This window comes from Papaver somniferum, chromosome 5, assembly GCF_003573695.1.
Source record: "Papaver somniferum cultivar HN1 chromosome 5, ASM357369v1, whole genome shotgun sequence".
In the NCBI taxonomy this organism is placed as follows: Eukaryota; Viridiplantae; Streptophyta; class Magnoliopsida; order Ranunculales; family Papaveraceae; genus Papaver; species Papaver somniferum.
The window spans coordinates 38,709,764-38,720,989 of record NC_039362.1 but is presented as its reverse complement, the minus strand read 5'-3'; positions in this window follow the sequence as shown (position 1 = coordinate 38,720,989).

The window sequence follows — 11,226 nt, the reverse complement described above, 5'->3', positions numbered from 1 at the left end:
ATCAAGTCGCTCTAAATGCGCCACCCGCACTTAGAATGAGGCCGGACCCATGCTGCTTGTCGTCCCCCTTTTCATCGACCAATCAGGTTGCTCTAAACCCGCCACATGCATTAAATAAAGTCAAACCGCGCCAACACCTAGTGGTCGTCACGTCAACATAGACGCACACACTAATTAGGGCTTTTACATGCCAAACCCTAATTTGGTTAAGACTACTATGTCATCTCATGCCAAATAATTCCACCTAAGGCATTAAATTTGATACGGAAACTAGAGCCAATATTGATTGGTCATATTTGTATCTAACACCAACATGCCAAGATATAGTGGCCGCGCCATTACGCCACTATGCCACTGGCAGGATCTAACAAGATGTGGCCATAATCAACGACCACCCTCTTCCATAAATTAAAATCTCGGTTGTCCAACTTCGCTATCCGAATTGACAGACCTAGATTAAATCTCAGGCGACCAACCAAGACTAACTTTATAGCGTCACACGTTATTTCTTGCAGCAAGTCTCATGACTTAGCTCGCCACACTGTTTAGCAGGTCTTTATGTCTAGCTGTTTAGCAGACATCTCTCGATCTAGTTGTTTAGCAGATCTGTCTCGCTGTTTAGCAGACATATCTCGGTTTTGCTGTTTAGCGGATCTGTCTTGCTATTTAGCAGACATCTCTATCCACTGTTTAGTGGATTCGTATCGCTGTTTAGCATACAGTTCTTTATCCAGTTGTTTAGCGGATATTTATTTTCTTTGTTTTTCTCGAGGACTAGCAAAATGTAAGTGTGGGGGAATTTGATAAGCACGTAAGTGCGACGCTTTTTCACCCATAATTACATTAGCTAGGACTCATTTTATCGCTAATAAACTTGTTTTAAGTATTTTGAAAGAAATAAATATCGATGGACTAAAATACGGAAATCTGCGGGAAAAATGGAGGAAATGAAGTAATTTATGATTAAATGGGATAAACCAGAAAAGAATTAAAACTTGATGGGATATTTTATATACTGCAAGTGCACGGCTATCGATAGGACAGTATACAGATGCAATTCGTTCCACAGGACTAAATTTGTTACTTTTAGTTTCTAATTAAATGAAATACCAAAAATCTTAGAATATGTTTTTAAAGAAAATTAATTATAAGAAAATAAATAAATGAGAAATACCTGGATTTTGGATTCCACCACTATAATGTATGCAAGATTATTAACCACTTTCTATAGTATTCTTCATAATAATGCTCAAGACGATTTAGGACCAGTGTTTACGTCTCGGAAGATAAAACTTTATAATCAATTAGTTTTCTTCTCAAAATACTAACAACTCTCTTTACTAATATTGCTGATCTTAAAAATAAAATATAAACAATTTAACAAGCAAGAGGACACATAAAGATAATTGTTATCGTGACGAATCGAGAATAAGGACCAAAAGAATTTATTATAGAAAAGAAGTTAAAACTCCGCGTACATAATAGGGATTCTTCCAAAACCCTAGTAGAGAGAATTAACTATCCATTACAAAGAAGAACAACCAAAAGAAATAAAATCTTAACTATTCTACTGTGCTTCGACTCCGGCCTCCCTATTCCATCTGCTTCAACCAATTTATAGTTTTCAAATGAAACCACTTTCCTTTATCATATCCACTACCGCATCATCATCCAATAAAAGTATGCCACATGTCAAATAATATAAAAATCCTCCAATCAGAATGTGCCATGTGTCAAATACTGCAATCAATATCTTAATTATTATTTTCAACCATAAAGAATAATATTCTTTCCCAAATCTTCAAATATTCCATTACTCCACATCATAAGCAAATATTTTCTTCATTAAACAAAATATCTTCAGATATCCTTTATCATAATTAATATCTTTCACATGGTTTCCACACTTCTACACACTCAGTGTTCTTACCACACTCCCATATCCACACAATTGGACATAATAAAATGATTCTCCATGTAATTCCTTTCGGGCTTAGCCCATTTAATCATAAATCACTTCATTTCCTCCATTTTTCCCGCAGATTTTCGTATTTTAGTCCATCGAGCTTTATTTCCTTCAAAATACTTAAAACAAGTTTATTAGCGATAAAATAAGTCCTAGCTAATGTAATTATGAGTGAAAAAGCGTCGCACTTACGTGCTTGTCACACACATGATCACCCGCCGCCTAGTTTGCGCGCGATTGGTCAGAATAACTAGTTCTTGCACACAAGACCCACTCAGCAATATGCTGCATATTTTCCACGAAAATACTTGAGACATCAAACATGTCACAAAATGGGGGATGCAGCACAATGGTGGAGCATTCACCTAATGCACACAACGTGCTAGGTTCGAATCACACCACCCTCAAAAACAAGTGTGATCAACACAAGTATCCAGAAAACACCGGGAACTGATAGCTTGCGCTCTGCAAGACAGTTCCACATTCTGATACAAGTCATAAAACAGTCGCACCTTCATAATTCAACATTCTGATCCCAAACACCTTCTTCGCTTCCCTCCCTAAGATCGACCCTTCTCCTTCACTTTGTGACCGAATTGAATCTGGAATGACCATTTCTTGGTTTAGGCAAGAGTCTTATAGATTGATCTCTCGAATCTAAAAGTACTCATGTGCGGTACATTTGTTTAGGGTTTGAATTCGTTTCTCATCAACACCCCCAAATTTACCAAAAACAGCAGAATCAGTTTTTATCCCAAAACAATCTCTTTATGTCCCAAATTAAAATCTTCATTTATATTTGTAATAAGAGTTTTCAAGAATCCCCTTCCCATTGTTACATATGAAATTAGGTTTCTTAGGAAATCCTTTAACCTTATTCCCCAACAACTTTTCCATAATTACTTTCAATAATATGACACACTTTTTTCTGATTGCAAATCCCAAGACCATAAAACCTCACCCACACAAAAGAAGTTGAGGCTCTTTGATTCTTAGGATGAAAATAAGGTTCCCAATTTCTTAACCTAATAATTGATTCTTAACTTCTTAAGAGCAAGGGATATGGGATAGAGTGTTTTAACACTCTATCCCTTTCAAAATGGTTGAGTGACTATCATATAGACTATAAATCCTATCATGGGATAGAGTGATAATCAAGTGGAAAGGACCCACATATAATCTACATATATATCAAAACAACACAAAGTAGTTAAGTGGCACCCAAAAGCAATTTAAACAAATAAAAAATCAAATAAACGGGACCCAAAATCAGTTATAAATATCTAAAAATTTGGAAATTTGTTTGGAAGGGAAACAAAATGCCATCCAATAATATTTTTTTTAAAGAAAACTCCCAAACGGAAACAAAATGCCATTTGGATTCTAATTTTTTCATAAATAAAACCATTTGTCATATAGTGGAGCCTTTCGACTACATTTCACTTGAACGGGTGCTCGATTGAGTTTTGGGTGAAAGGGGGTTTCCCTCTATCCATAGTAGGACCTAATTTGGTCAAATTTGACCAAATATCATTGTGAAAGAGACTGTCAACCCCTATAACCCTTGCTCTAATAATCAAAAGTGATATATTTGCTATCAAACTATTTGTCAAGCCTTATTAGTAAGGAAACCCTTACCAATCGGGATAATTTGACGGAATCAATCCTTGTAAATTCCATTAAGGTCGAAGAATCCTTTCAGCATTGGTAATTTTGTGTTTTTGGAAATCAAGACAACCAATTTTCAAAAATTTCCATTCATCAAGTTCTTCATCAAAAACCTCATCCGGAAAAGTGATGGATGAATCATACCCACGTTTTATTACTTCAGGCAAAGTTGATAAATTCACCATAGTTGTAGATCTACTAAACTCAGAATTCATCGTAATTTCAGCAAACCTTGAACGAAAAAATGAAAAAACAGCCACGATTATGATAAAACATCAATCATGTCAGCATAATGATTAAAAAACTGAACTAATGAAAAATATCTCTCAGACAACACCGGAAACTAAAGAGAAATGATTGAAAAGCGAGAAAAACCAGATCTTGACTCAAGTCAACCACGTTGAAAAATAACTGTGACTCTCTCTCAAGATTAATCTTGTTAATAGAATGATACCCACAAGCCTTGAAAAGGATAGGGTACCTGAAAAAGCAGGGTCTAACAACACCACCCAATATTCCGGTTAGCAATCTGTATGGACTAATTCCAAAATACTTTGCTAGAGAATCAACTAGACAGTCAGACTCAATCTAGATAAAAGTTTCTCAAGGAGTTAATATCTCTCTCTTGATTTTATTTTTACTCAAGCTAAAAACAATAGCGAGTCTTTATCAAATACAATGAATAACTTGGACGGTATCAAAGACCAATGTCCAAGTGTTAATCAATGAAATCGACAACCACAAGGTCGGATCTCCAATCGATTAAACTTAAACGCACAACCTGTATTATTTCAATTACAAAGATAAACAATATAATACGGAAAATGAAATAACACAGACACCAGAAGTTTTGTTAACGAGGAAACCGAAAATGCAGAAAAACTCCGGGACCTAGTCCAGATTGAATACACACTGTATTAAGCCGCTACAGACACTAGCCTACTCCAAGCTAATTTAGGACTGGACTATAGTTGAACCCCAATCAGTCTCCCACTAATTTAAGGTACAATTGGTACTCCCTACGCCTCTGATCCCAGTAGGATACTGCGCACTTGATTTACTTAGCTGATCTCACCCACAACCAAGAGTTGCTGCAACCCAAAATCGCAGACTTGGTAATAAACAAATCTGTCTCACACAGAAAAGTCTATCAATGGATAAATCTGTCTCCCACAGAAAAACCCTAATTTTTTGTTCCGTCTTAAGATATGAAATCAAGGTGAACAGGAACCAATTGATAATCCGGTCTTATATTCCCGAAGAACAACCTAGATTAATCAATCACCTCTCAACAGTCTTACTTGAATACACAAGAGGACGTCGAGGAATCACAAACAGTGAGACGAAGATGTTTGTGACTTCTTTATCTTGCCTATCGGAAAACTCTCACGATCTCAAGCCAATCAATAAGATTGTACTCGTACGATAGAAGATACAAGATCAGATCACACAACTACGATAAAAGTAGTGTCGGTCTGGCTTCACAATCCCAATGAAGTCTTTAAGTCGTTATCCTGTTTTAAGAGAAGAAAACCAAAGGTTAGAGGAGAATCGACTCTAGCGAGCGCACTAGTATCACACAGACATGTGGGGATTAGTTTTACCCAATGCTAGATATCTCCTATATATAGTCTTTAAATCAGGGTTCTGCCTTAGTTACAAAGGAATCAATATTCACCGTTAGATGAAAACCTGATTTTAGATTCAAGCTAATATTTCTCAACCGTTAGATCGAAAAATTAGCTTGTCACACACACTTGAGATATATGTTTACTGGTTTTGTGAAAACCGTTCCCAAACGTGTACGTGTATGTTGGTTCAACATAGTAACCCAAAAGGTCAACCATATGAGCATTTCATATTAACCTTGTTCTTCTTCACCATAACTAGTTCAATTGGCTCAAATGAACTAGTTAGAGAGTTGTTCAATTGCTATGAGATCTTATGTAACTACACAAGACACAATTGAAACAAATATGATTTGATTCGATTGAATCGGCTCATGAACTTTATAGCCACGGTTTGCATACTGCATTCCTTAGTAATTTAAGTTTCATGTTCAGAGCACATTTTTAGATCATAACCCACTCAAGTACGAAAGCAAGTTCGCGGACTTAAGACAACCGGCAGAGTTTTCCAAACTCAGCAGAAAATCTCGGCAAGAAGACTTCCTCCAGTTCACGGACTAGGTTCGCGGACTGAGTTCGCAGACTAAACACGCAAACGATTTTTTGTAAAATCTTAGCAGAAATTCTCGGCAAGAGAACTTCCATCAGTTCGCGGACTTGGCAAACCAATTCCTCCGGTTTCTCTTAATCAACAAAGTTCGCAAACTTCGGATTAAGGAATAGGACTTTTGCACATATGTGTTTCCACAGAATGCTTATATCCATCATTGGTTATATTGACCTAAACTCTCATTCCAACCATTGAAACATTCTTAGAGGACGTTATATAGTTGTTACACTATTTCTTTTCAAAGCGATTTTCAAAGTGATTGAAACAATATGACTTTCGTCATTAGGTGAAGAGAAACCTGATCAAAGCGAAACGCTTTACCAACACATGATTTCGAGATATAGATAGGCGAGATATACTCGTCTCGAAATATCAAATGTGTATGATCCAGTCTATATAGCATACAACTTTTGTCTCATAAGAAGCAGGAGATAGAAGAGATAGACTTTTGAGTGATAGATAAGTTCAAGTCTCCACATACCTTTTTGTTGATGAAGTTCCACGGTTCCTTGAGTAGATTTTAGTCGTGGTATGATGAATCGCCATGAAGTCCTTGAGCTCAACTAAACTTTTCTATCCTAGTCCGAGACTTAGCTATGTAGACTAGAAATCAAGACTCATAGTTTTGATCACTAACATTGACAAACATGCTTGATATAACAACGCATGCGAGGTCGACCGAGCTATGCTCTAACAATCTCCCCCTTTGTCAATTTTAGTGACAAAACTATTAATACATATGGAATACAAAAAAGATAAACTTTAGTGGCTCCTATTCCATAGTCTAATCTTCAACATTCCCTGAAATCTTCGTCCTTCCAAGTACTCCAATGATCCCAAAGGTTGTAAGTTTAGCATCACCGTTGTTGCAGATACGTAGCTATAACAATGAGAGAAATCGAGATTCTCGATCATCATTATACAGTGACACAGTATTATTATGTAACCTCAAAGTCCAATTGCATCACGACTTTAACAATAATACTACGGTGATATGTATCACTCTCCCTTAGTCAATACTCCATCTCACATAGAAACCACTCCCCCTTGCACAATGATCCGAAAACCATATGTATATGTAGTAGAACTACACATTAATTCTCCCCCTTTTTGTCAATAAAATTGGCAAAGGTACAAAAACGGGATCCTAATGAAATTTTCGAGAAGAGACGTTTCATAGACTAAAAGAAAAAATACATACCAACTTAATTTAGATGCAATCATAAAGCCGAAGCTAGATGCAATCATAAAGCCGAAGCTAAATGCATTCATCAAGGAGTTTTAAGATACAAGATAACCCCTATAAAATTCCACATCCGCACACCCCGCAAGATATTACCATTAAGAACAAGTTCAAAAGAACTCTCCCCCATTTGATGTCATTCCCAAGAGAACAACAAGAGCGACCTTAATTTCGAAAGAAAAGAAGGATTTTTAATTGGACACCAAAAACCATAGGAAAATGATTTTCTATATCCAAAACTCAATCAAATTAATCACAAGTAAACCCATGATTAATTTAATTGGAATACACAACTAAATCAAACCACAAGAGTGATTAATTTAATTGATTTTGCTCAACATAAATAAACTTACGGAGCTAGGACTAAGGTAATCATACAGAGATGACTAACTTAATCGTTCACATACTCAACATAAGGAAAACCTTACGGAATATACGCCTACATCAACCAATAGAACATAGTTAGTATAGTTGTTCATATACTCAACACAAGAACTTGTGGAATATATGAAAACTAAACTAGACTAATTACAAGAGAACCCATAATTAATATAATTGGAATACAAACAACCAAACTAATCACGAAAGTAATCAATTTAATTGTCAAAGGTTTTTCTCGGCAAAAGAAGACTTTCGGAGCAAATAACTAAATAACCAACCAAGATGATTAATTTAGTTCATAATGCTCAACATATAGCATCTTATGGAACAACCAACAAAGCCAATAAGAATAATCGACTTAGTTGTATCGTGCTCAACATAAGACACACAATGGAGCCTTCACGGTAATACAAAAAGAATGGATCAAAGAAGATCAATACCGTGGAATACATACAAGGATCTATTCTATCTTTCCATCACTATATGCAGAATGACATAATAGACTTTATGCTTGTCACACAAAAGATTTTATCCTATTTTCCATCAAGTAAATGACTGCATAGGCATAACTTTTGTATTTGTCAAAAGTCCATTCGTCCGAATACCAATTCATGAACGACTTTACTTTTGACAACAATATGGGTAACTTATGTAGCAAATATTTTTCATAGAGAAACAAAGTATTCATGGCTAATCATAAAAGTTATTACAACCCATATAGAATTAAACCAAAGTTTTAGAAAACAAGCATCAACATTCATAATTTAGAGATTAATCACTTGATTCATAAAAGTGATTTATCTCAATTTCATAAAACTTTTCTACAAGTGCTGGTACAACAAGTTCAGCATACTCCACCTTCTCTTTAAGAACAACAATTTCTTTCTTGGCACGAGCAAGTTTTTCTCTTGTTTCAGCAAGTTCTATTTGGAGAAGATCCATCTCATCAGCATCAACAACATGTGGAGCTTCAGGAACGTTTCTGACAGTTGAGGGCATCATCTTCTCAATGCTTGACCTTTTTATCATTGATGGTCCTCCGAGGTTGGTTCCAATCATTTGAAGGTTGTAGCCAGCACAGATTCTTGAAATAAGACAGGGAAGTCCATGTCTCATATTACTACTTTGTTTAACACTAATCATAGAGTTGACAATTACTCCACAGAAATCAATCTGCCTCCCCTTAACAATGAGGTAGATAAACTCAGTAACATCCTTAGTCCAGCGGTTGCTGTCACAGGTGCTTGGAATCATATTTGCCACAATTAACTTAGCAGCCACCTTGAGATGAATACATGCTCCTTGTACATAAAACTCACCATCATTTTGAACAAGATTCTGATTAAACAGTAAGACTGAAAGGTCTTCTAAAGTTCGTCTTTAGGCCGGAGGAAAATGAGTGCCACAAATGGGTACTTGAACTAGTCTTGATATGATTTCTCTGTTAACAACAATAACAGTCCCTCCCACCATGGTTTTGAAAGAGCAGTTTACAAGGTTCACATCATGGATAGTTGGATAAAACTGTGCAACCAATTCATTATGAACATTACCCGAGGGATCGTGAATTATTCCCCACTGATGATGACTAAAGAAATTGTTAAAGTGAGGAATATCATTAATAGTTGGGTCAAGGAAACGTTCACGAATAGGTGTTTTGTTCATGAGTTCTACATACAGTTCACGTGATGCACGGTTAATGAACCTAGCACCTATAGATAGGTCTGGAAACGATTCGTCCTTGGGTTGATGGCTAGAACTACCAACATGTCTAGTTTTTCTATGACTCATAATTGAAAGAAGAGAGTCCAAAAAGGTAGAAGGCTTACTTGATTCACGGTCTTGGACTAATGGTGATTCTCGTTCACAAAATCGAAGCACAAAACGAGATTTGACCCAAGATACAAAAGCTTCTTCTGAATCCAAAGCAATCAACAAAAGAGAGAACAGCTTGAGAAGAAGTGATGAAGAGAGGAGAGGTGTGCGAACTGTTCTTCTTGAACAGGAGAAGGAGATGAGAACGAGAAGAGAGTTCTTCTTCTTTTTAAAAGTTGAACAAACCAAACGACACGTTTGCGAACTGGATTTGGCACGGAGGCGGTTCATGAACCAAGTGTGTGAGTTGTACGTGCTGGTTAAGGGTGTGTTTGATACAAGAATCATATGGAAAATCGGTACACATACCAAGCTTTATTGTTTTGCATACTGTGACACCAAGACAAGGCTTCCTTCCATGAACAAAGACCTTTTGAATACGTGAAACGATTCCAGAGCATGTTTTTTCTGAGATTATCAAGGAATATAATCAGTGACAATAGATTTTTCTTTTTCCATCTTGTATGAAGAAAATTATTAAGATTACACAGGACAGTCTTTTTGGTAATGTAAGAGATACTGGAAAAATCAAGAGCAATGATAGCTTCAGTAACATAATGTGACCCATCAACAATTAATTCATGATTCGTCGTTGACTTCTTTGATTATCACATCAATGTCAACAATGGCATGATTTTTGAACATAGCTTGATCTAGCCTGTAAAGAGATTCTTGCTCATTTGGAATATAGAGATTTATCTCAGACGATAGGCATTCAAGTTTATTTTCAATATCAGAAAATGTTTCTAGGGATTTCATACCAGTTAATGGATTGGAAAAAAACTCTTCAACACTTATGAAAAAATTAGTCATGGAAGAGTATTCCGAAATTGCTGGATCTGGTGGTGCATTTATTGAGATAACACATCGGTCCATAGAGTCAAATCGCTATAAACACAGACCGATGAGGTCTTAGTGTGTTTGCCTGCTCTGATACCAATTGAAAAGGCGGGGGTCTAACAACAACACCCAATATTTCGCTTAGCAATCTGTATGGACTAACTCCAAAATACTTTGCTAGAGAATAAACTAGACAGTCAGACTAAATCTAGATAAAAGTATCTCAAGGAGTTAATATATCTCTCTTGATTTGATTTTTACGCAAGCTAAAAACAATAGCGAGTCTTTATCAAATACAAGGAATAACTTGGACGGTAGCAAAGACCAATTTCCAAGTGTTAATCAATGAAATCGACAACCACAAGGTCGGATCTCCAATCGATTAAACTTTAACGCACAACATGTATTATTTCAATTATAAAGATAAACAATATAATGCGGAAAATGAAATGACACAGACACCAGAAGTTTTGTTAACGAGGAAACCGCAAATGCAGAAAAACCCCAGGACCTAGTCCAGATTGAATACACATTGTACTAAGCCGCTACGGACACTAGCCTACTCCAATCTAACTTCGGACTGGACTATAGTTGAACCCCAATCAGTCTCCCACTAATTCAAGGTACAGTTGTACTCCCTATGCCTCTGATCCCAGCAGGATACTGCGCACTTGATTCCCTTAGCTGATCTCACCCACAACCAAGAGTTGCTGCAACCCAAAATCGCAGACTTGATAATAAACAAATCTGTCTCACAAAGAAAAGTCTATCAAAGGATAAATCTGTCTCCCACAGAAAAACCCTAAGTTTTTGTTCCGTCTTAAGATATGAAATCAAGGTGAACAGGAACCAATTGATAATCCGGTCTTATATTCCCGAAGAACAGCCTAGATTAATCAATCACCTCTCAACAGTATTACTTGAATACACAAGAGGACGTCCAGGAATCACAAACAGTGAGACGAAGATGTTTGTGACTTCTTTATCTTGCCTATCGGAGAACTCTCACGACCTC